General features: G+C 34.4%; 1 protein-coding gene and 1 long non-coding RNA gene across 3 annotated transcripts in view; both read left to right on the plus strand.

The window, feature by feature from the left end:
- The window catches only part of LOC127877297 (general transcription factor 3C polypeptide 1-like), a 413,141-nt gene that overhangs the window by 189,376 nt on the left and 196,809 nt on the right, over window positions 1-26,956 (plus strand). The gene's annotated exons all lie outside the window — the stretch shown is intronic.
- On the plus strand, window positions 1,729-8,185 carry LOC127865058 (uncharacterized). Of its 2 annotated transcripts, none has more exons than XR_008042460.1 (4): window positions 1,729-2,146; window positions 6,673-6,765; window positions 7,064-7,230; window positions 7,736-8,185. It is a non-coding gene; the product is annotated as an uncharacterized LOC127865058 (long non-coding RNA). The 2 variants fall into 2 exon arrangements; XR_008042461.1 differs by having other exon boundaries at window positions 7,064-7,226.

Below are 26,956 nucleotides of genomic sequence, written 5' to 3' on the forward strand. Positions count from 1 at the left end.
AGTTATGGCCCTTTGTATCTTGAAAAAATGCTTTTGTGTGCGTCTGGAGCCATATCTTGGAAGTGCTTTGGTCGATTTCATTGAAATTTGGTATGATCGTCCAGAAGCATATTGGCCGGGGATATCAATTCAACAAATTTGCTTGTTATAATAATAACTATAATGATAATAACAATTTTATTAATACACTGCAACTATATTATATCGCGGGGTCTACGGATCGCATTCGCAATATATCTGGATCGGGATATTACTTGTCAGGTCATTCATGCATGCATATGTATGAATAAGCATAGTTTGACTATTTCAAAACAAGCTATGTACCTACCTTATTGCGTTAATTGTTACATCCATTTGGTGTACATTGTTATCACATATAAAATTATTCCATGTTAGAAGTCTGAATAATATTTACATGTAATTATGCCCCCGGATCAAATGGTCGGAGGGTATATTGTTTTTGGTCTGACGTTGCAAAAAGTTAACCCACTTTCATACCAAAACACACTTAAACCAACATAAAACTGTGTTTTTTCTAAGTTTTTCTGAGCGGAAGTTGGTTTTTGCTAATAAAAGCGAGTTTTATGTGAGCTAAACTGTGCTAAACTGAGTTTAAAGTTGGTTTTTTAAAGTAGATGTGTGTTAAAGCGAGTTTTTTTGCTGTAAGAAGTTGGTTTTTTATGTGTCAAAAGTGAGTCTTTTTATTTATGAGTTGGTTTATGTGTGTTTAAGTGTGTCTTTTTGTTTCATAAGCGAGTCTTTTACAACAGAAGTGGGTCTTTTTATAAACAGAAGTGGGTTAAAGCGAGTTTAAGTTGGTCTTTTTATAAATAATTTGAAAGCCGCAACAAGGCTAAAAGACTCACTTTAACACACTTATCAATAAGTTGGTCTTTTGTTTATTAACATAACTCAACAATAAAACAATAATTCTTCAACTAGGTCTTTGTTTCATGTTTATAGCCATATATTATCAAGGTGAATTGTAAAGGGGCTTTTTTACAGCTTGTTTGCCATTGCACCTTTTGTACATTTATGGGCTCCCCATAATTTTAAGGAAACATTGGATAAAAATTGCTCTTTCAGAACATCACAGGTTCACAGATACTATAAAAATGTTAAAATGTTCAAACTTAGTTTTATACCTGAATATGAAATTGTTTGTCTTTCACTTTGAATCAATACATAAATATTAAATATATTACAAGAACAATCACACATCTATAAAAATGTGAATACTTCCATTTAATTCATGTTCTTTGGAGAATTCAATAGACTTACAGTGTGTTTTTTTATTCATTTTTTGAGGGGGAGAGTGACACTGTTTCTATAATAAATAAAACTAGTTTCAGTGTGAAAGTGTTGATTAATATATGGAAACTTATGTGGGCTTGCCAGCATCAATTATATCTCCTCAACATAAAAACAATAACTATTTTAACTTTCTTATACTGATATTTAACCCCAATACAATTAATGCCTACCACATTGACCTTTAACATACAATTTAAAAGGCAATAAAAATAAATAATATTTATACTATTAATATTATTTGCTAACACCATTCAGCATGTTTTTTTTAAATATTCACAATTAAATATAATATGCTAAGGGTGCTGTGTATTATTCAATAAATACATATATGTTGGTGTTGAAATCAGTAGATATTTCTCAGATTTAGTAATTGGCTGACACACATAAGAGATTAGCCCTCCCACCCCCCCCCCCCCCCAATTAAATCATAAACATTAATTCTTATCACAGTATCAGTGCTCCATCTATAGGCCTAACAAAGGGGTGTTGATAGACTTTTGATTGGCTGAGCCACCATCTATTTGAAAACAAGCGACTTTGATTGGCTGGAGACAGGAAGTTATGTTTTGAAAACAAAGGGGGTTTTCATCAACTGACTTTGAGCTTTAAGGTATAATTGAGTAACATTAAGACTTATAATTCTAGTTTAAAATGTCTTGAATAACTTTCAGCATGAAGTATTGTGTGGTGAAAACAATGTGTATGTACTACAATGTGTAAATCAACAATAAGTTTGTTGCAAAGGAGATTCAAAGTGGATGGTTAAAGTGATATGGTCTCATAATTCATCAACTGCCTGTTATCTTGGAATACTGAAGAACAGTTGTTTTAGGTTTGTATTTTCATTTTTACATCACTTTTTTATTTAGTTTTATATTGAATTAATTATGATCATTATCATATTTATGTATTGTCACTGGGAATGTAAATGGATAAGTATAAATGTAATGCAATTATAAGGAAAAACAACACCATTTGAATAATTATGGCTGTATTTTATGATTATTGTCATCTTAAATGTTATTTATACCTATTTCTGGTCATTAATGAACAGTTTTCTTACCCACATATTCAATGAAAACTTTTATATTTTAAATTTGAAGGTTAAACTCCCAAGGTGAAATTTACATTGATTGGAAGATTCTTTGGATGGAATATTCCTGCCAAAAGACAGCAGAAGGGGGACTAACTGATGTATGGATTTCAGGCCCGTACCCAGGCCATGGGCCCAGGGGCCTGGGCCCCCCCAGCTGGCTGTCGAACTATGATTTTTTTTAAATAATCGGCCCACTGCAAATTTTTCTCTCGTGCAAGGGCCCACAGTACACTTTCCCTCAATACAAAAGAGCAGCTATGTTTTATTGTCCCTGATAAACAAGGGGATTAACGCTCGCCAATCGAGATAAGCCTCTAGGCAATGTTTTCTTATCGCCTTGTAAACACATCCCTGATGGGGGTGAAACGTCTGCATAATATGTAAATGTATATTAGCAACAGTTATTTGTAATAAAGTGAAAATAAAGTATTAGTATTTTAATTGAGTGCATTTTATGTGTAAAAAAATGATGTTAGTTGAGTCCTGACTAATTGAAATATTAATTAATGATTTTATATGGTTGTTTAGGGAAGCCTCTAACAAATTTAACAATTAAATAGATCTAATTATACTTGATTTTATAAGTGCCTTAAATTGTTCTTGCATTAATTAAGCTCATTGAAAAATTGAGTAAAATCAAAGCTTTCATGTTCTTTGATGGTCATTTTAAATGGAAAAGTATGTTACAAATTAAAATAATTATAACTATTGTATTAATCAATTGAGTAAAAGCACACCTTTGATGTTCTTTGATGGTCATTGATGGTCATTGTAAGTGGAATGGTATGCTACAAATTAAACAATTATAACTATTGTATAAATCAATTGAGTAAACAAACACCTTTTTTTTGATGATCATTTTAAGTGGAATGGTATGTTACAAAGTAAAGAATTACTATTATTGAATTAATGAATTCATGTTGCTACAAACAAATCTATAATTTAAGTTTAATAAGATATTTTCCATTACTTGTTCATTAACAGTGATTGATTTTTTTTCATTTAAAGTGTATTTTTGCACGGCATGGACACAGTTTCATTTTATGAGGATTTTTTGTTTTAATTAATAAAAAATCCAGTTTTGAAGTAAAATCAATTTAAATAATGCTAATATAATCAGAAAATTTGAATACGGAAAAATGTTTATTATTTTAATAAAACATCTTTGTGCTTCTCGACAAAATTTAACAAAATGTCACTTACGCGACTTTTTACATTCAGAAAATGACATGCGTTTGTTATGTCAATTTCGAAAATTGGATAAAAACATTATTTTTACCAAAAAGGTTGACTTAATATTTTATCAGTTGATGTATGTCACCTTAATAAACACAAAATTGGAAAAAAGTAAAAATGTATATAATGTATAAAAATGTCAGTTACATGACTTATTACAGTCAGTAGGCGATATGTTTTAATTATAATTTGTAAAACTAGATAAATACAACATATAAAACTGCATATTATGCACTTTTGATAAAACACAATTTATTCCCAAATTGATGTCTTATTCCCAATTCACATAATGCAGTGTTATAATGAAAATAAGCCATAAGTTATGATTTTTAAGAATGAATAATAACTATAACATATTTTTATTTTGAGTAAATAAAGTTGTTATATGACATTAAAATTATAATTTATTACAGCCAGTATTGAATTGTAGTTCTCAAAAATAATTTTGATAAATAACTATCAGTGTGTCATAGATCTTTATTAATACCATTTACCTTCCAATTTAAAAATTAATTTAATTTGAAGCCAAAAAAATGTTACAGCATTTTCATCATTTGGCTAATATTAAATAACAACCACACCTACCATTATACAAGATATTAGGCACTTAGGGTGCAATAAACAAGCATTGATTAGATTAGCAAGTGTAGTACAACAGATAACAGCTAGATTATGGGTGCAATATACAGGCCCTTTAATCAGCATTGATGAGATTAGGTGACAGGGGGATAAGATGAGATTAGCACATTATTATGCAAAAAAAACGTTTTTAAATAGTTTATCACTGTATTAAATATTATTAATGAATAGATTTGATTTGACTTAATTGATAGTTTTATATATGGAACAGAACAGATAGTTTATTCATATAACTTGAACATTTACAGTTCATCGTTACATATACAAAACTGACAATATAATAAGCAATAAGCACATGCATAGTAATGCGAAAGTGACCAAACTAGTACATTAAAAGGTGTTATATATAATATACAATTAGTTTGTTTAACAGTATACAATTTATGAAATATTTTATTATTCGTACATAGCGATTTATATATAATGGGTATCGCCCTAGTTCTCCGTATACAGCTGAATTAGCGGTACTCATTTTGACACCCAGTATTCGTTTCAAAAATCTTCTGTGAACTCTTCGCAATTAAAGAAATCCGACAACGTCCCCATATGTCTTACACATAATTTCACTTCATCATACATAGACCGAATAATTTTTAACAATCTACCGTTTATTTCGCTCTTAATAAGCTTGTACCATAGTCCGTTTCAATATATTGAAGCATAACATTTCATAAGGTTGATATAGCAACAGTATAGTTTCTTTTTAGAACTAAATGTTTATCTATAAAAGCCTTTAGTAGGAAAATAGCATCCACAGTGCTATAATTGGTTTTGAATCCAAACTATGGTAGTCATAGATGCATCTGTTGTATTTCACAGTGACATCCAATCATTTTATTATATACATACATATAAATGCATGAAAAAATATAATTGTTGACAATTATATAGTTTATTTATTTATCATATTTAACTGTTACAAGGAAAACAGTTTTGAAATTAATATAAATGTGATTTAACCATTTAATCAATTCACCAATTGACCCTATTTAATTGGATTAATTGGATTAAAAACAACAAACAACTACAGTTCCTCAACACTTATGATTTACATGCATTCCATTCACAGTTAAACCAAACAAATAATCAAACAAGCTGCTTCATAAATAAAGTTAATTGAAAACTTCATAAACAAAATAATTATTTTGATAATAAATCAAGAATAAACTTCAACCAAACAATCATACATTTATTGGGGGGAAACGTCTGCACTTAAACCAAAGTGGGGGAGAAACGTCTGGGGAGGAAACGTCTTGGGGGAGAAACGTCTAGGGGAGGAAACGTCTTGGGGGTGAAACGTCCGGAAACCATCCCTGATCAGTCCCCCATTGTGATCATGAATGCTTCATCTATCGATGGTTGATGTAACATGTATTTTGATACGTGCAGCGAATGGAAGCAACTGCAACTCGTAGACTATGGTCTGATAATTGCCGACGCAAGTATTTTTCCTTCTTTGAGAAGGCCCTAGACGTATTTTTCCCTTCTAAAAGTTTAATTGTTTTGTTTGTTTTTTGAAACCTTTTATTGGGAATTTTTAGGTCCCAATATATACTTTTTGCATTGAGAATAGGGCCCTGAATTTGAACCGGAACAAAAACACTGACAAAGGTATTAAAACTGAGTATTTATAATTTTTGAAAGGAAATCACTGAAAAAGACTACGATGAGATAGTTAACATGTTTGTTTAAAAGAAAAACAGATTCATAAATTTGCCGAGCAACAGATGAGAATTTGGCAGAATTCAGTATTTAAAATAATTGAGTACCGAGAATTGAGTAATATCAACCTATTAATGGCTCATTGGTAAAAAAATGAAAATTGAAACAACAAATCGATCTCATTATATAATTTAACCTGATCCAGTGTAGAAAAATATTGTATAATTAAATTATCTCTCTCCTTGAATTTGTTTGGAAACAGTAAAATATGTTAAATTGATTATTTAAGACTTTCATTATTCGCCAAAAATTAGGCGTTTCGCGCAATTTTTTTCCTAAAAAATGGCAAGGTCTTTCCAAAAAAATCAGATATAAAAAAACCTGTGACGTTATTGATTTGTGAAAAAAATGGTGGAAGCAATACGAGAGTTGATGTGGATAATCGTCAGTTTAAACCTGTAAGTTTCGGAAATCTAAAGCTTTTAATATTGTTGTGAATTCATACCATTGTTTAAAGCTTATGACTTCCGAAATGTGCTGATTTACTTGTTATTTTCCATTAATTCATATCACAAAATACGTTTTTTATAAGCATTGAAATTCACCTTGCAAAAAGCCAAATTAAAAAAGTACATATATAGGAAGGGGGGACCCCTCCCAAACCCTCCCCGGTTGGGCCCCCCCAGTAAAAAAATCCTGGGTACGGCCCTGGATTTTGACACCAGATTTTACCCTGCACGAGCAGCCCAACTTGAGTAGATCAGGAGTGGGAAAACCGAGCCCTGTCCTTGACCAAGGAAAGTTGGATTTGTTGAGAGGTAAAACTATACAGGTTTTAGCATTTGAAAGGCGTCACATTTCCGACCAGTCCACACAGCCAAATGAGACCACATATCTTGGTACATTTTCAAACAGTATTTTCTACCACACATAATTTCTTTTAATTATTTATGACAAGCGTTAAGTCACATGTGATCACAGGATTTAAATTGCAAAAATAAACAAACAAAAACAACAAGCAAACAAACTTGTTTTGATTTAAATTAATAATATTTATAGTAACAAGATATACCATAACAGCAATATTTATCACTTACATTATAAAATATCTTTCAGGACCTGATCTCAAATGAGATCATGCACAAGACGCACCTCGCAAAGGCCATGACAGTATAGTTTTCAGACCTGATCAGCTGGTGACTGCTCTATGAAGTGCTGTTCAACCTCCCCTAAGGGGGAGATTCGAGAGGGTCTCCTGATTGCTGAACACTACGCCATGGTTGGTATGATTCTTTTTTTATAGGGAAAAAGGGGATTTAAATATATAGGTGTTCTACTGCCTCCATATTCATTTTGAAACAAACATAATGCAATTGATTCAAATTTGACTCCAGCACATAATCTGTCTTGCATTAATTTAATACTACTGCTAAAATTTAAGAGTTACTAAAAATTGTGTTTGTGTATAAAAGTTTTGAGAATTTAACACATAGGCAGACAAAAATAACCTCAGTATAAAGTTAACGATCAAGCTCTTATTTTGAACGATATAAAAAATTCAAGCAACAGTAATTTGCCTCCTTGTTTCAAAAACCTCTTTTGAAATCCTTCTAATGTAGATGATGTTAAAATGGGATATCTGAACTGATGATATTGATGTAAAAGTTTATTCCACCAAAATCAAGTCATTCAGATCAGACTTGATTTGGGTGGAATAAACTTCTACATGTTTTTTTAATACTGTAATGTACAGTAAAATCCTGCATTGATTGTTCATATACATTTCAGTTGTCATCTCCAAAAAGTTTGCCCTGCCCATATCAACAGTGGAAGAGAACATGAGATGGGCCTCGAGGAGTCTTCGTGTCATGTACTGCGGGGAGAATATATAAACTGTTTAGTGCTGAGCAATATGTTCCTTTGTTCATAGGTGTAAATATGTGTAAAGGGCTATTCCAGGAAAAGATAGGATGAAGGATTCCTTAATGTTGTCATTTTATAAATCCGGTACCACCAACACATTTAAAAACAATTATTATTAATTTTATCCTCTGTATCACCCCTCACTAACTGAAACTGTATATAATCATGGTTCATACCCTTCCTCCCATTTTTGCCTGTGGTAGCCCAAAGAGGAGAATGTTATTTATTTTAATTTATTATGTTAAATGTGCTCGCATATTGTGATAATGTATCTTGGGTAGATGTTTTCCAGGTTTTGTTAAAAATGCACTGTAAAAATGTTCACATTATTTGTTTTTTTTAATATTAACATTGTTTTTTGCAAATTGTGTGTGTCTTTTATTTATAATCACATGGGGCTTGTAATGATCTAATGTGATTTTATCTCAAATAACCTTTTTACCATTAAGGTGTAAATATTTTTTTTACAAAGGTTACGGGTAAAACAAGCAAAATTTTATGATCCCTTAAGCGAACAAAAGACTCACAAAAACCAACTTAAACACACTATTGTAGACAGAAGTGTGTTTAAGTTGGTTTTTTGTGAGTTTTGGTATGTTGGTTTTTTGTGAGTTTTGGTATGTTGGTTTTTTTGTGGGTTTTGGTATGTTGGTTTTTTGTGAGTTTTGGTATGTTGGTTTTTGTGAGTTTTTTCTGTGTTTAACTCAGTTTTAACCAAGTTGGTAAAAAACCCACTTTAAACACAGAAAAAACCAACATACCAAAACTCACAAAAAACCAACATACCGAAACTCACAAAAAAACAACATACCAAAACTCACAAAAAACCAACTTACCAAAGCCCACATTTATGTAACAAGTGAGTTTTTTCTGTGTTTAACTCAGTTTTAACCAAGTTGGTAAAAATACCCACTTTAAACACAGAAAAAACCAACTTACCAAAACTCGCAAAAAACCAACATACCGAAACTCACAAAAAACCAACTTACCAAAACTCACAAAAAACCAACTTACCAAAGCCCACATTTATGTAACAAGTGAGTTTTTTCTGTGTTTAACTCAGTTTTAACCAAGTTGGTAAAAATACCCACTTTAAACACAGAAAAAACCAACTTACCAAAACTCACAAAAACCAACATACCAAAACCCACTAAAAACCAACTGCCAATACCGCTTGGTTTAACACGGATAAAACTCGTGTTTAACTCGAGTTTTACACACTTATTTGGGAAGGGCGTCTGTCATTCTGTCCCAAAACTTTTAATCTTGGTCGTAGCTTTTGCAATATTGAAGATATCAAATTAATATTTGGCATGCATGTGTATCTCATGGAGCTGCACATATATTGTGTGGTGAAAGGTCATCCTTTAAAGTCAAAGGTCAAATATATGACTTCAAGGCACAATAGGGGGCATTGTGTTTCACATACACAGCTCTTGTTTAATTTGTAATACAAAAGCCTTGTCAAGTTTTATTGTTCACTTAGCACGTTCTCATCATTTGACCTCATTTTCACTTTGATATTGACCTACTAATCGACCCTTTTCTTAAAATCCATACTGAAAATACTTTAAAGATTTGTTACTTTAATGCAAGACTCAGCACATACTCATCACCTGACGTCATTATGACCATGACATTGACCTACTTTAAATGTTCCAATTAATTAATACTTACAAAGGGTCTGCCAGGGCATATGACTGTGTTCTTCAAATTCAGCATATTGTATCTGAATAAACGTCTAAACACATTAAAATAACAAATTATTCTCAGTAGTTTTAGAGTACTGAAATATTCCAGCTATTCAACTAAGGTACTGCTATTCCTGTCCCCATATCCAACTGTGTGATGCTAATAAGATTGATGCATCAATGATAATTATTATACACCCACAAACGAAGTTTAGGGGGGTATATAGGAGCAAACTTGTCTGTCGGTCGGTCTGGCTGTCGTCTGTATTAAGTTTCCGCTCTTTAATTCAAGTAGTTTTAATCCGATCTTCACCAAACTTGGTCAGAAGTTGTATCTACATGATGTCTAGGCCAAAGTCAAACATGGGCCTTGCCGGGAAAAAAACTAGGTCACGGGGTCACTTAGTGCGTTTTAAACATTCAGCATGTTGTCCGCTCTCTAATTCAAGTAGTTTTCATCTGATCTTCACCAAACTTGGTCAGAAAGTGTATCTAGATGATCTTAAGGCCAAGTTCGAACATGGGCCTTTCGAAGTCAAAAACTAGGTCACGGGGTCACTTAGTGCGTTTTTTAACATTCAGCATGGTGTCCTCTGTCTTATTCAAGTAGTTTTCATCCAATCTTCACCAAACTTGGTCAGAAGTTTTATTTAGATGATCTGAAGGCCAAGTTCGAACATGGGCAATGCCAGATCAAAAACAAGGTCACAGGGTCACTTAGTACGTTTTACACATTGAGCATGGTGTCCGCTCTCTATTTCAAGTAGTTTAAATCCGATCTTCACCAAACTTGGTTAGAAGTTGTAACTAGATGATGTGTAGGTCAAGTTTGAACATGGGCCATGCCGGGTCAAAAACTAGGTCACGAGGTCGCTTAGTCTGTTTTAAACCTCACCATGTTGTCCGCTCTCTAATTCAAGAAGTTTTTATCTAATCTTCACCAAACTTGGTCAGAAGTTGTATCTAGATGATGTCTAGGTCAAGTTTGAATATGGGTCATGTTGGGTCAAAAACTAGGTCACTGGGTATCTTCGTGCGTTTTTAACCTCACCATGTTGTCCGCTCTCTAATTCAAGTAGTTTTCATCCAATCCTCACCAAACTTGGTCACAAGTTTTATTTATATGATCTCTAGGACAAGTTTGAACATGGGCCATTCTGGGCCTAACTAGGTTCACTAAGTGCGTTTTTTAACATTCAGCATGGTGTCCACTCTCTAATTCAAGTAGTTTACCCTTGATCTTCACCAAACTTGGTCAGAAGTTTTATAAAAATGATCTTAAGGCCAAGTTAGAACATGGGCCTTTCTGGGTCAAAAACTAGGTCAAGGGGTCACTTAGTGCGTTTAAAAAATTGAGCATGGTGTCCGCTGTTTTTTGTGAAGACGACATGCAAATATAATGTGTCAATGTGGCATGTGGGGGTATTCGTCACGCCTGTGACAAAGCTCTTGTTATTTTTTAATAAGGCTGTCAAGGTCTGAAAGCATTTCAAACGTGTGTTTATTTATTTTTTGAAAAAGGTATTCCTGACAATAATGAAACTCTTGGGTGGACATTTTTACATTCATCTACCAAGCTTCAGGATGAAGGGCAATGTCAAGAATGAAGCTAAGTCTAGCTTAATAGCCAGTTGCCTTCCCAGCAGTAGGATAAAAGAATAAGATGGCCTTCAGGGCTTTCACCCTTATATAACGGAGGCCGAAATTCGGCCCCTTCCCAATCGAAAATAAGGCTATTTTTTCCCCCAAATTGATAGAGGAATTTCCCAAATTGTAAAAAAAAAAAATTTTTTTTTTTTTTTTTTACTTTGACATATTGGGCATCTCCCAAATTGAAAGCAATGATCTCTTATATTATTAAGAATGCACCACAATGTGTCTTTTAATACTTCTGCTTAATGGAAAGACCCTGTTTCAAAAACTTTTTAAAACACGGTCTTCTCAAAATGAGCAGTAAAAATATCGCGCATGAAATTCCCAATTTCAAAGGCCCCTGGCCTCTTCCCAATTTCCTGATGAAAAGCCCTGGCCTTCCTTGCGGACTCCCAGCATAATAGGAAAGGATGTTCGTCAGTGAAAGCGTCTCATATAAGTTAATTATATTGGTTGGCCTATAATCTTAAGAGTTGACAAAAACAGGCTAAACAGATGTTGCATTTACTTTTTCTTGACTAACTTTCTGAAAGTTTTGAAGACTTTGGAAGTTAAATAAATGGAGATGGTTGAATAGAAGAGGCATAACACATTTCAAATGAACAACTTCAGCTGAGGTTAATTGTTCTCGCATGCGCAGAAAATCACGTGACAAGTGTGCAAGTTTAACATCAGGAAAAACAATTCAAATCAGGAATTAAATTAATGATCCATTCACTGGTTCTGTTCTTGGTAATTATATAGATTTTTATGTAGGACAAACTTGAATAAATTGCTGACATAAACATAGATAGAAAACTGGAATCCATTTTATTTGAAAAAAAAACCCTGTGCTTCTGAAGAAACAAATTACTTGTATGTGAGTGACATTATCTAGGCAATTTTTTCTGCAAAATTTGCAGACATGGCTGCGCAATTATTATGCACAAACTTGCTTCGTTTTGTATCTGGTTGGAGAAAAGAAAAAAATGGAGAAAAATAAAGACAATTTTTATATCTCAATATAATGGTATGATTAATTTTCCATGAGCATGTTAATGTATTAATGAATTCAGCAAAATTCGGCTTAAATTATTAATAGTACTCTTAATTTTAATGCTTGAAATGTGTGTCAAATTAATAAAGAAATAATATATTAACCGCCAAAAAGTAGTTTTTGAGTAAATTAATATTCAGTGAATATGCACTTTTCATTGAGAACCATTTAAGAACTAGCTTTAAAATGTTCTTTAAATGTAGTTCACAAATAAATGTTAATTTACAAAATAACTTACGTGGGTGAACTGTTATTGGTTTAATTGTTTATTAAAATATGTATACTTATAGTTCACGAATTAGCGCTGACTGCTCATAACTTTGATAAGTACTTACCAGCCTATAAACACGCAATTCAAAAAGTGCCCATCTTTGAGCTCTTAAGAAATCATAGTTAAATATGTTCATTTAAATGTTTGATATACTTGATTCAATTCATGAATTTTCCAGGAAACTGTTTGAGTTTCATTTAACAATCCTTTTGTTGCGCGTATCACATAGCTTGACAATAAAAAAATCACTTATTTTTCTGCTATTGTTAATTGTAAGCTGACATCAGGGTGCAGGAAAACTGAGGTTGGCAGTAACTCTTCCTATGCAATAATTGTCAAGTTCCTTTCGCAGTTACTTTAAATTATGCAACATCTGTGCCACGGAGTATAGAGACACAACTCCTGGCGCGATCACCTTTTGGGGGCTTAGAAGACAACACAACACGCGCATCTTGTATAATGAAATTCTTCACTTTATTGATTGACACCAACAGATGTTAAATGACGTACAGACGACGAAGATGTTAAGACGTTAAGACTCGAAGACGTTAAGACGGTTATCTGCAAATAACAAAGTTACCAAGACATAATACAACATTCAATCAGACACATGCATTATATAAAATACATGATTTAAAAAGGTTGTATAGGTCATGATACATTAACAATATCTCATAAATACATAATTGTACATTCATACAGATCACACTTATACAATTAATCAATTAACATATAACATAATGTGTGGTTTTCCTGCCCTTTACCAAAAAATCTGGCTTATCTAGATATAAAAAATTTACTGATAAAATATTAGGAATACTATCGATAAGGAAAGTTATTTCTCTCATAAAACTGACAATTATGAGGTAACAAAATATTACTTTACTACATATTGCTATCTGTAGTCCCCAAAAAATGATTAACAGTCGTGCCAGACCCACTAGTTTCAGAGTCTACTGGCACATTAGTGACCAACCTACTTGTTTCAAGGTTCTAAGTACCCTGAAGAGTTGGGCGACATGCAATAGAAATTCAAATAATTAATATGCATGAGTTCTAGGCCTGACCAATCGACGTTCAAGAATGACCCCTAAACATCAGATCTAATTATAACTTTTGCCTTATATGGAGCATCCCTGCTCACCTTGGAATGCCCTGTGTCTGTTTATTCTAACAACAACAGTGACACTACAGTACAGCCAAAGCAGAACAATCGTATTTCGCGATCCCCGGCCGCAAGGTGAAACGAGTCGATGCCGCGTCAGTCGTTGAAGCCGCGTCAGTATGCGGCGGCAAGTCTCATTTCGCTGCGAAACTTCGCATCTGTCCGCCGAGGCATGCCGCGATCCGCGACATGATGCCGAGTCGATGCGCATCATAAAATAAAAAATCTTTTAAAAATTATTAGTTACATGTAGTTAACAAATTTTGAAAGAACAATTATAATAATAATTAAAATCATAATAAATTTATTGTGCGCGGATTGTATTAGCATATAATGTAAGCACAGTTAATGTGTCTGGCCAATTAAGTTAGTTTCCCGCCCGTAGTGTATGTATATCACACATTAACAAGGTCACGTAATTATGTTTTCGCACATACAAGTGGTCAAGGCTCCAGCATATGGTGGATTTATAAATTAATTGCATGTTGATTTTGCTATTATATTTAAGCTGAGAAAATATCGCTACTAATTACCCGATAATCCCGTATATTCCAGTTTTGAAGCAAATGCTGGTAAATATTTACGATACACAAACATTCTCTATATTTCCTTTAGTATCAAATACATTTTGGCATTTGTTACTATTTATAGAGATGATGAAATAATGTCTAATCGGGGCGTTTTTTTTCCACTGAACACGCGATTTACGCCTGACATGATGTTCATGTATTTATTCAACACAAAATACACCCAAACTTTCCAAACGACGTTCTACATGTCTGCATAATTTTCGCGCGCTTTTTATGAAACAAAGTTTATTTTAGCACTGTTTATTTGACGCTAGAATTTGCCAAATGTCGCGTTAGCATTATAATTCAGAAGTGTGTTTCGGATTTCAAATTTAATAATGATAATCAAACAAAACATTAACAGTTGCGCATATTTAATTCCACGCTACACATACATGTATGTACATGTAGGTGGATATCTTTTCACTCGATCCGCTGCGTACGTATGCGGCGGATTTACTTCGCAAAAGTATGCGAGGTTAATACAGACTCGGCGTCGTTGTGCGGATCGATGCCGAGTGCCACGGCGATATGCCGCGTCAACACACAATTCGGCAGCTGCGTACTAATAATCTGGCCGTGGCGTAGCCGCGGATTATTTTTGTGCCACTTTGGCTGTACTGTAGCAGAGGCTGCAGCTAGGGTGAAACTGTCATATTAATTAAAAATTATGGTCCTAGCAGACATGGGGAATGAACACAACGCCCATTTATATGTCCACCCATGGCAGGTGGTTCCTGCAAGTCTTAGTCTCTCACACAGGGTCACAATAATTAATGTTTCAACAAAAGGTCTTTATAGCCTTGCTAACAGCTAGCTGTTAAATAGCTCTGCTCAGTGGGTATTGTATCCCAAAGAAAGCATCAGTATTTGCTTCCTGATAAGGTGTGGGTGGCTGATCCAATTGAATATAGAAAGATTGGCATAAAGCAGGAAATAACATCTTTCTTTAAACTGTAAATGAATATCTGAACCCAGGAGGTGGTTTGTTTACTCTCACATTCTATTATGGTCAAATAGTTTCAGCTATTTGAATGTTGATAAACCATACATTTGTTCACATATTGTTGTAAAACCATACATTTACTCGCATATCGTAAATGAAGATAATTTCAAGCTTAATCAACATTTTGTTGCTGATCTTAGAAATTCTTACGCATCACTTAGAAACAATGAAATAACTCAGCCTCTGCTTTAATTGGCTAAGCAAGAACACAATTATGTAAACGCTTTTTCAATAGGTATTGATGACACCAATTTTTAAATGAAAAATATTTCTTGTATTTTCTTAGTACAAATCATCTTTTTGCTTTTTTTTTTGCAATTTTAAGATTTGTTTATTCATTTCAAATGCCTTTCTTTTACAAACTTGGGAAACAAACAGCATGCTAATCTTGGTGCACATAGATTTTATAAAAGTTATTGATTCCTTTTCTTTGTCTTTCAGAAAACAAAATTGATTTTTATGATAGTTTTTTTCAATCAAATCTGCACGCATCCATCTATCTTATTGTCAAGATTGCATGACTGCAGTCAAAAAACAACATCATGTAATAACGTCCTCTAAGACATAGCAACCCTGAAAGAGTTCATAGGAAGACGCAATATATGTCGAAAACCTATATTTGCCTTTTCTGCACCAGTTTGCCATTTGTTACACAAAACGACAATGCTTTTGTCTCCTTTGGAGGTCAAAATCAAACAATCTCTTAACATATCGTTAAGTTCTAGACGTAATTCTGAACAGAAACTGGCTATGTTCGTTATCAAGTGTTTGCCATGCATGGGCTCACAGGAAATTGAAACCATGTAATGTGGCACAGCTTTTTATTAACCATGTTTTCCGAAGGAAAAAACTGGTTATTAGATGTCAGCGGGCGGGCGGAACAAGCTTGTCCAGGCCATAACTGTGTCGTTCGTTGTGAGATTTTGAAATAATTTGGCACATTTATTCATCATCATTGGACGGTGTGTCGTGCGAAAGAATTGCGTCAATATCTCCAAGGTCAAGGTCACACTTTGAGTTCAAAGGTCAAAAATGGCCATAAATGAGCTGGTCCGGGTCATAACTGTGTCGTCCATTGTGATATTTTAAAATCATATCGCACATTTGTTCACCATCATTGGACGGTGTGTCGTGCGAAAGAATTACGTCAATATCTCCAAGGTCAAGTTCGCCACAACTAAAAATAGATTGTTCATAGTTACCCCCATTGTTGGTAACTATGAACGATCAGTAACAATGCACATTTTGAGAGTGAGTTGTATCCCTTTTTTTATTAGACTTTTTTTTCAAATTGATATCCAGGTTGCCACAAGTAAAAATATATTGAATTTGAAACAAGGGGGGTAAAAATGCACATTTTGAACTAACTCCCTTTATCAGACTTTTTTTTAATTGAAAACCTGGGTTTTTTTGGTGACAATTTTGTCCCTTGTTATTTATCTTTTCCCAATTGTCAGCCATACCATAATTAACATTTTCAGATGCAAATGTAACTTAAAAAATGATGTATTTCTATAAATCATGAACGCCAAAAAACATGAATGAATTTGACAAGTGTATTTTATTCAGTGTAAAAAGTGGTGTGCAAGTGTGATGAAACATGATGGATGCTAACTAGGAGGATTTTGCACTGTATTTTGAAAGCAGACTTGATGGACAAGTGGTGTTGATTTTTTTTTCTTCTGCTTTCATTGTGACCTTTAAACGAATAAAAAAATTGATATCAAAAGTAATTTAATTAAAGTGAATTTAAATTGTCCTTCATTATTTATCAAAATTGAGTAAATTCAAACACACACAGTCATACACACATGCAATAAAGACTGATGTGTTATTGTTATGTAACACAATGTTAAAACACAGCACAAAACAGTTCCCAAAATGAACTTAAATCTGTTATGAAAATATAGAGAATATTAGGTAAGTTTTGATTACAGATAAGTTTATTAAATTAGGCATTGAAAACCTAAACCGTGAGCGTTTGCCAATCAGAAACATGTTTTTATGCTTATATCTAACATTATAACGCGATTGTCTATGTTTTCCATTATTATGCCCCCCATCAAAGAAGAGGGGGTATATTGTTTTGCACATGTCGGTCGGTCCATTGGTCGGTCCGACCACCAGATGGTTTCCGGATGTAAATCAAGAACGCTTAGGCCTAGGATCATGCAACTTCATAGGTACATTGATCATGACTGGCAGATGACCCCTATTGAGTTTTCAGGTCACTAGGTCAAAGGTCAAGGTCACAGTGACTCAAAATAGTTAAATGGTTTCCAGATGATAACTCAAGAATGCTTACGCCTAGGATCATGAAACTTCATAGGTACATTGATCATGACCGGCAGATGACCCCTATTGATTTTCAGGTCACTAGGTCAAAGGTCAAGGTCACAGTGACTCGAAAAAGTAAAATGGTTTCCGGATGATAACTCAAGAATACTTATGCCTAGGATCATGAAACTTCATAGGTACATTGATTATGACTGGCAAATGACCCCTATTGATTTTCAGGTTACTGGGTCAAAGGTTAAGGTCTAAGTGACTAGAACTAGTAAAATGATATCCAGATGATAACTCAAGAACACTTACGCCGAGGATCATGAACGTTCATAGGTACATTGATCATGACTTGCAGATGACCCCTATAGATTTTCAGGTCACTAGGTCAAAGGTCAAGGTCACGGTGATTCGACATAGAATAATGGTTTCCGGATGATAACTCAAGAATGCTTACGCCTAGGATCATGAAACTTCATAGGTACATTGATCATGACCGGCAGATGACCCCTATTGATTTTCAGGTCAGTAGGTCAAAGCTAAAGGTCACAGTGACTCGAAATAGTCAAATGGTTTTCGGATGATAACTTAGAATGCTTACGCCTAGGATCATGAAACTTCATAGGTACATTGATCATGACTGGCAGATGACCCCTATTGATTTTCAGGTCAAATGTCAAGGTCACAGTGACTAGAACCAGTAAAATGGTTTCCGGATGATAACTCAAGAACGCTTACGCCTAGGATCATGAAACTTTATAGGTACATTGATCATGACTCGCAGATGACCCCTATTGATTTTCAGGTCAAAGGTCATGGTGACTCGAACCAGTAAAATGTTTTCCAGATGTTAACTCAAGAACGCTTACACCCAGGATCATCAAACTTCATATGTACATTGATCATGACTCACAGATGACCCCTATTGATTTTCAGGTCACTAGGTCAAAGGTCAAGGTCACGCTAACTCGAACCAGTAAAATGGTTTCCGGATGATAACTTAAGAATGCTTAGGCCTAGGATTATAAAATTTCATAGGTACATTGATCATGACTCCCAGATGACCCCTATTGATTTTCAGGTCACTAGTTCAAAAGTCAAGGTCAAGGTGACTCAAACCAGTAAGATGGTTTCCGGATGATAACTCAAGAACGCTTACGCCTAGGATCATGAAACTTCATAGGTACATTGATCATGACTTGCAGATGACCCTTATTGATTTTCAGGTCACTAGGTCAAAGGTCACGGTGACTTGACACAGTAAAATGGTTTCCGGATGATAAATCAAGAAAGCTTATGCCTAGGATCATGAAACTTCATAGGTACATTGAACATGACTCGCAGATGACCCCTATTGATTTTCAGGTCACTAGGTCAAAGGTCAAGGTCACAGTGACAAAAAACGTATTCACACAATGGCTTCCCCTACAACTGACAGCCCATATGGGCGGCATGCATGTTTGACATACAGCCCTTGTTTTCTCAAATGTGTCTGTCTTCATTTTGAAAAAAAAGCAGAAAAGGGCAGAATTTACTATAATAACAAGGAAATCATCAAATCATGTCATGAAAGTAAACAAAATTATGTCGTTGTTCTGCGGGTGGCAACTTTTTCCAGGCAATGCTGAAATAAAGCTTATTAAGTATAATCATCAATGGTTTATTTTGACGATACCGGCCTAATGATGGCATAAAAAAAATAAAGCTAAGTATACTCATGTTGGGTTTATTTTGACATGGAAGACCAGATAAACTTATACAGATTTTATTCTGTGTTATTCACATTTTACCCTGTCTAATTATACATTCTTAAAACACCTTGTCGAGTAAATTGCAATCACTAATTCATAAGGATGTCATTCCAGTCACCCATTTGGGTTCAATGGGCCTAATTATGTTTTTTCTCGGCATCACTTCCTTTCTAAACTTCCTGTAATTAGTGCTATAAGCATCAGAATGTCATATTCGTTTATTTTTAAAAACAAACAGGTCTCACTTTGCTAAGCCATCTACCAGTGTTATCTCTTATTTAAGTTCACTGTCAACTGAGGCCACTAATCACCTGCATGCATTTAGGTAATTACAGAACAGATCTGCAATATTGACTACCCATAAGGGTCTGGTTGATAGGATTTATAGCTCTGAATGATTAGCAAAATGTATTAATGTTTTTTCATGCTTTGCAACATGCATCACCCACACAAACCCTGATAAAACTTTCATGTTATGAGGTGTGTGAACCAAACTGTTTAACCAGCTTAACCCATCAGTATGGGAGAGAACACTTTAACACCATATCTAACCAATTTATCTGTGAGACCATAAAAGAGTTTTGACATTAGAAAACTACTATTGAGCAGAATCCCTTTTGCCTGTATTTTGGTGCAAACTGTAATAGGTCTGATTCGAAAACTGTTTCATTTAGTCCATTTCTGAGAATTATTTATAAGGAGTCCTGCTGTGTGCAATAGAAATGTCAACGGCAAGCAATTATTATGTGGTTAATTGTCTTTTAATCCCCCCCCCCCCCCCCCCGATCGATGAGAGATTGGGGTATATTGTTTTTGGCCTGTCTGTCATTGTATGTGTGTGTGTCCCAAAAACTTTAACCTTGGTTAAAGTTTTCCAATAACTTTTGCAATATTGAAGATAGCAATTTGATATTTGGCATGCATGTGTATCTCATGGAGCTGCACATTTTGAGTGGTGAGGTCAAGGTCATCCTTCAAGGTCAAAGGTCAAATTTATTACTTCAAAGCGGCGCAATAGGAGGCATTGTGTTTCTGACAAACACATCTCTTGTTTTTGTTTTTAAACCTTTCCAATTTGTAATTCTAGAACACTAGAGCAGAAAAGTTAAAAGTAAAGTCTATGATTTTAACAGAAATGTTGGCTCAAAACATGTAGAAATTATTATTCCCTGACATTTTTAATTCATGAGGCATATAGTTTTTAGTTGGTCGCGTTAGCGGCCGACTAAATTTATAGAGCATGTTTTGCAAATCAGTATGTGCTAGGTACGCTAAGGACCGTAACTGCAAGTAGGAACAATTACCACTGCCTGTTTATACTTAACAGGTACACTGCAGCAGACCACAGCCTGTAATTATGTAGACAATAGGTTTAAGAGCTTGTGGGACTTATTGGCCCGTCTAGTGTTTATAACAGCTTGTGCCATGACATTGGTAAGTTTATCATTGAAATCTGTACCTATTTCGCCTCTTTCAGGGAAAACGGGGCTTAATGCTGCATTAAAATTCTGTCATGTGGGCAAAATTGTTTCTCAATAATTTAAAGAAAATAGATAAAGTATTAGATACACATATCACAACATGTACATGATTATAGGCTTGTTATCCTTTAGCAAGGCCACCAAAATTTTAAAGATGGTTGCCAGTCCAGCAACCAATTGTGACAAAAATACATATTGTTGTTATTTTGTCTAAGTTATCTCTATAACATAAATAAGAGGATAAAAGTCACACACATCTGGACCTGTGCTTTAAGACACACTATAAAATTTGAATGGGTTGTGTTTATTTCAAACTTGCGAAATAAAAAGCTATATCATAAGTTTGAAAACTGATTTGCTTTTAAGATTATGCAATAGCAAACAACTTCAGTGCCTTCAGCGTTTTGATTAGATGTCCAGTTCACTTCAGTGAGTTATTCCATTTAAGAATCAAAGTCCAGTTCACTTCAGTGAGTTATTCCATTTAAGAATCAAAGGGCTGAAGGCACTGAATTTGTTTGCTGTTGTTTAACCCTTTGCATGCTGGGAAATTTGTCGTCTGCTAAAATGTCGTCTGCTGAATTTTTAAAATTAGCAGTTTCTTCGATTTTTTCAAAGAGTACTATCAGAATAGCAAACAGTTTGGATCCTGATGAGACGCCATGTTCTGTGGCGTCTCATCTGGATCCCAACTGTTTGCAAAGGCCTTCAAAATTCGGTTCCCGCACTGAAAGGGTTAATCTTAGATGGACCTCAGTTTTCAAAATTATGTTATAGCTTTTTACATGTATATCACAAGTTTGAAATGACCACAACCCATTCAAATTTATAAAGAGTGTGTCTTAAGACACAGGTCGAGATGTGTTGTGTTTTTAGCTCAGCTGATTGCTCAGGTGAGCTTTTGTGACTGGTCTTTGTCCGTCGTATGTCCGTCCATCCGTAAACATTTGCTCGTAAACACTATAGGCCACATTTCTTGTCCCATCTTCATGAAACTTGGTCAGAAGCTTTGTCCCAATGAAATCTTGGCCAAGTTCAAAACTGGGTTGTGCCTGGTCAAAAACTAGGTCACTAGGTCAAAAAAAGAGAAAAAGCTAGTAAACACTGTAGAAGTCACATTTCATGCCCAATCTTTATGTAACTTTGTCTAAATGTCTGTCTTAATGATATTTCGGTTGAATTAAAAAGTAGTTCCGGTCTGTTGAAAAACATGGTCACCAGTGGGCGAGGCAGTTTTCCTTATATGGCTATAGAGAAACCTTGTAAACACTCTAGAAGTCACAATTTTTGCCCAATCATCATGAAAGTTAATCAAATCATTGGTTTTATTGATATGTCGGACGAGTTCGAAAATGGTAAGTGAAAAAACATAGCCGCCAGTGGGCGGGGCATTTTTCTCTATATGTATACAGTAAAAACATGTGAACACTCTAGAAGTCACATTATTTGCCCAATTTTCATGAAATTTGGTCAGAACATTTGTTTCCTTGATACGAGAGTTGAGTTGGAAAATGGTTCCGGTCAGTTGAATAACATGGCTGCCAGGGGGAGGGGGGGGGGGGGGGGGGCAGTTTTCTTATATTTAATAAGTAAAAAAAAAGCTTGTGAACACTCTAAAAGTCACATTTTTTGCCCAATCATCATGAAACTTGGTGAAAAGATTGGTTTTATATATATGTCAGATGAGTTTGCAAATGGTCCCGATGGGTCAATATACATGGCTGCCAGGGGTGTGTGGCAGTTTTCCTTATGTGACTATATAGAGAGAAACCTTGTGATTAAACACTATGGTAGTCACATATTTTGCCTAATCATCGTGAAACTTAGTCAATACATTGGTTTTATTGATTTCTTGGACAAGTTGGAAAATGGCTCAGATCGGTGAAACACACTTTTTAGCTCACCTGATTGCTCAGGTGAGGTTTAAGGCCTAGTCTTTGTCCGCAGTCCGTCTGTCCACATTTGGTTTGTAAACACTCTAGCATTCACATTTCTCAAGCCTTCTTTATCAAAGTTGCTGAAAGATCTCAGTCAAGTTTGATGATAGGACACCATTTTAAATCTTACAAAAACAAAAACACTCCCTACGCCAGACTTTTGGTTTAATAATGATGAAACTTGACCAGGATGTTTGTCTGGTCAATGTCTAGGTCAAGTTTGACATTAGGTAAAGATTGAATGAACCGACTCCTCTCAGGTTAGCGAACTAGGGCCATCTTGGCCCTCTTGTTCAAATCTTTGATACAGCTAATCAGTGTGCACAGGCTTATCTTATTTGACATTCATTAAGCCCTGTTTTCCCTGAAAGCAGCCAATATGTACATATTTCAATGATAAACACTAGACTGGCCAACGTTGTCTTACAAGCTGTTAAATACACACTATGTACTGTGCCAGTGAGAACAGGCATATGTGGTGGTTAAAGCAGACGCTTTAAGCATTCTGCTAAATTTAACTGGAGTTATTATAATAATCCACACAGGCAGTCACGGGTTACGGTTCTTAGCATAGCTAAGGCATACTGATTTGCAAAATTCGGTCTGCATTATTTGTGAGCTAATGCTCACAAATAATAACTATATTAATTTTAACACCTTTCTAATTACCACTTGATTATTCTTTATGCCATGATAATGGTGGAAGGGCATATAGTGTTTGTTTTTCAGTTATTGTATAAGTGATAGTAGATGCTCATGTGAACATCAGTTCTAAGTTTTTATTGTGAATGGATAAAAAAAATCAACATTTCAAGACTTAAAAGTCAATCATGAATTATGTAAAATGAGCATTATTTGTAGCAGCAATTACAAAAGACAGCTAAATGATAATAATGTAAGGAAATGGAAAATGCATGGCAATATGCTGGAATGGCGTGCATATATGTGAATGTTTTAAGTGCTTACAAAACATGATATATATTGCTTATTTTACTAGTTTCTTGGGATCCATTTCCTTATTTCCTGCGATAATGACTTGGATATTAAATGACCGCTGATTTATATGAAACAAAAGACTAAGAATGTTAGTAATAATTTTCTGCAAATGAAAGCATAGTTAGTGGAATTATAATGAAGCTGTTACTATTAAATCATAATTTGTGATAGACTTTCGTGAAAAAGTTCCAAAGTAAGATTAAAACAACACCAAAAAAGAGAATTGTTATTACTAGCTGCTTAGGACAATGAAAAATTCTAAAAATAACAAAGATTTCTCATTAAGTCTTCAACAATATTTGATTAATGGGTTAGTACCAGTGGATAGGCGATATCATATGCATCTATCATAAACAAGAAATATCTTTAAAAAAGATATACGGCGTAAATAGTTTAATGAATGAGATCAAGGATAGCGAATGTCTTTTTCTGTGCAGTTCTTAGCTGCATCACACGCAGTACGGGATGTTACGGGGAGTTTTCGCGGCTTATTTTACATTATAACATATTGCTGGTCATAAACCTATAGATACAAAACAGAAAACCAAAAGAAGAATGGATGTGAAATTTAAACATATGAGTCAACCGGCCACACGAGAACAAACCTGTTTTAGTGGTCTGTCGGGCATTGCTATTTGATTCGATTATTAACAGTATCGAGAATCATCGTGCTCATGCTTAAAGTGATATTATGGGCATTTTGCACTGTTGAATTGAGCTGAAAAGAATTAACAGGTCAAAATAGTTAGTTAAAATGTGGTTAGTGATCAATTATCTGCAACTCACCTTGCTACCAGTTGTTTATAAAAATATATTTTATATTCGATATTCTTACGTCACCCACCCAGTCCTGTAAGCCGAAATGATCCGTAAAACAATATTGTGTCTTTGTGTCGTATGAACAAATCTGCACTAAAACTAAATTTAGGTTCAACTCGTAAACGCATGATCAGTTGTCAAACGAAAGTACGGTTAATATTCAAGTGCATTATTTTTCTCTTTCTGGTATATTGTTTTAGTATGTTGATGCTGCTTAATTACTATAAGTGTATATGAAGTAGAAACATCAAAAATAATCAACGGTTGCGATAGACACCTATAAACTGTTACATGCTCATAATATCACTTTAGTACATTAGGCAATATGGTGGAATAATTATTGTTAAATTTATTAAAAATAATATTTATCATTGTATTGTTGAAAACACATTAAGAATCTATTATTTACATACCATAATTATATTGCTGAATATCTTCATTTAACATATTTCTGGTCTAAAGAAAATTCCAGGTAACCTAGTTCACGGATAGCGTCTTTATTTTACTGACCGCGAACTCCGGTGATGACCTGTATATAAACTCTGAATGTCCGCGACTTGACCCGAAACCTCGCGGGTTGAAATGCAATTCTTTAAAGTGAGGCCTCGCTTCCACTGCTCTTTATACATTTACATGTTAACATGTTGACAGGAATATGGAAGTAAGTTCTAAATATGAGAACATAGCCTTTTAAGTATAAACGCTTTTGCGCTGGTAATACTCTGAAAATAAAAGGTGTACGCACAAACTGTATTGATGTCGAGAATTGAGTGTAAAACTGTTCTATCTATTAAGCCTTTTCATTAGAGATAAAATTGTTTCATACAGTAAAACAGTGGTACAAAAACGCGGATATGTTTCCAATGTTCTGGTGGTATACTCAAATCAGCCAATGGAATAAATGAAGTGTATTCATTCGTACCTAGCCGCGGGAAATTTTATTTGAATTTTATTGGACACTTACAAAGGTCAAGTCAGGGTGAAAAGCTGGCTTATGCAGCTTACGCCGAAAAATAAAGAAGAGTCTCAGCTTTTGGGTAAATTAAACATGGGAATTACAGAAAGATGTGATAGGCAATTCTGTCAGTCTATTGCTGAGATTGGAAAGGTCTGTCTGCTAGGACTGAGAAAGGAAATGACATTATGAAAGTGGCCGGCTTTAACAACAATGATGTTATATGTTATTTCTGCTGTTGATGGTTTTGTAAGTGTATTATAATGGCTAAATCATGCAAATGCAGATTGATTGTTTAAAGGCCATCAGCCTTGGTGTTTCAATTATCAAGCTAATATTGGGTCGCTTTTATTATTAACTTAATGCATGGTGGATAAGTTGTTAGATTGTTGGTTTCCTCTCGGATTTTGTGTCATATTTAATATTTCATATTTTACTTCATGTAATTGTGACGTCATTCCCTTTATTTTATTACAAAATGTTTACTCCTGATGAAGGTCTTTTACCGAAATGTTGATTGAAGAGATATTGAAAAACAATGAAGTTGATTCTCTGTTTTATATAATTATTTATTTGTCATATTTAATGAAATTTTAGTTGTGTCCAAGTGGTCAATAAACTAATTTACTGCATATATACTATAAGCAATTTATGTAGAAAACATAGGGCAAACTAACACAATTCTTAATGCTGTGCTTTAGATATAAATTTCTATGGATTCTGCGTTTCCCTTATTAACAATAAATGTTTAAGTTTATGAGCTAGTTTAAGGCCTCTCTAAATTAAAGTCTAACAAAAACCCAGTACTGGATTAAAGTACTTTATTAGGAAGGAGATAATGTATAGGAGAACACTGCTTTGTTAGCTCTTAACTTCCATAAAGATTAAATAAATTTGTATTCGCCTGTTTTTGAAAAAACGGGACATATTATAGTTTCACCCATGGTAAGCAGGCAGCGTCGGCATCCACAGCACTGTCCGCTCTGTAATTCAAATACTTTTCATCCGATCTTCACTAAACTTTGTCAGAAGTTGTATCTAGACAATATCTAAGTCAAGACCCAATATGGGTCATGCCGTGTCAAAAGCTAGGTCATGGGATCACTTAGTGTATTTCAAGGATATAGCCTGGTGTGCGCTCTCTAATTGAAGTAGTTTTTATCTGATCTTCACCAAATTTGGTCAGTAGTGGTGTCATAATGATATCTATGTAAAGTTCAAATATGGGTCATTCCGGTTAAAAACTCGGTCTCGAGGTCATTTAGTGTATTTCAAGCATGCATGGTGTCCACTCTCTCTTATTGAAGTTGTTTGCCGGGTCAAAAACAAGGTCACATGGTCACTTAGTGCATCTCAAGGATTTAGCATTGTGTCCGCTCTCTAATTGAAGTAGTTTTTATCCGATCTTCACCGAATTTGGTCAGCAGTTGTGTCTAAATGATATCTAGGTCAGGTTCAAATATGCCGGGTCAG

The sequence above is a fragment of the Dreissena polymorpha genome, chromosome 1, assembly GCF_020536995.1.
Source record: "Dreissena polymorpha isolate Duluth1 chromosome 1, UMN_Dpol_1.0, whole genome shotgun sequence".
Lineage (NCBI taxonomy): Eukaryota > Metazoa > Mollusca > Bivalvia > Myida > Dreissenidae > Dreissena > Dreissena polymorpha.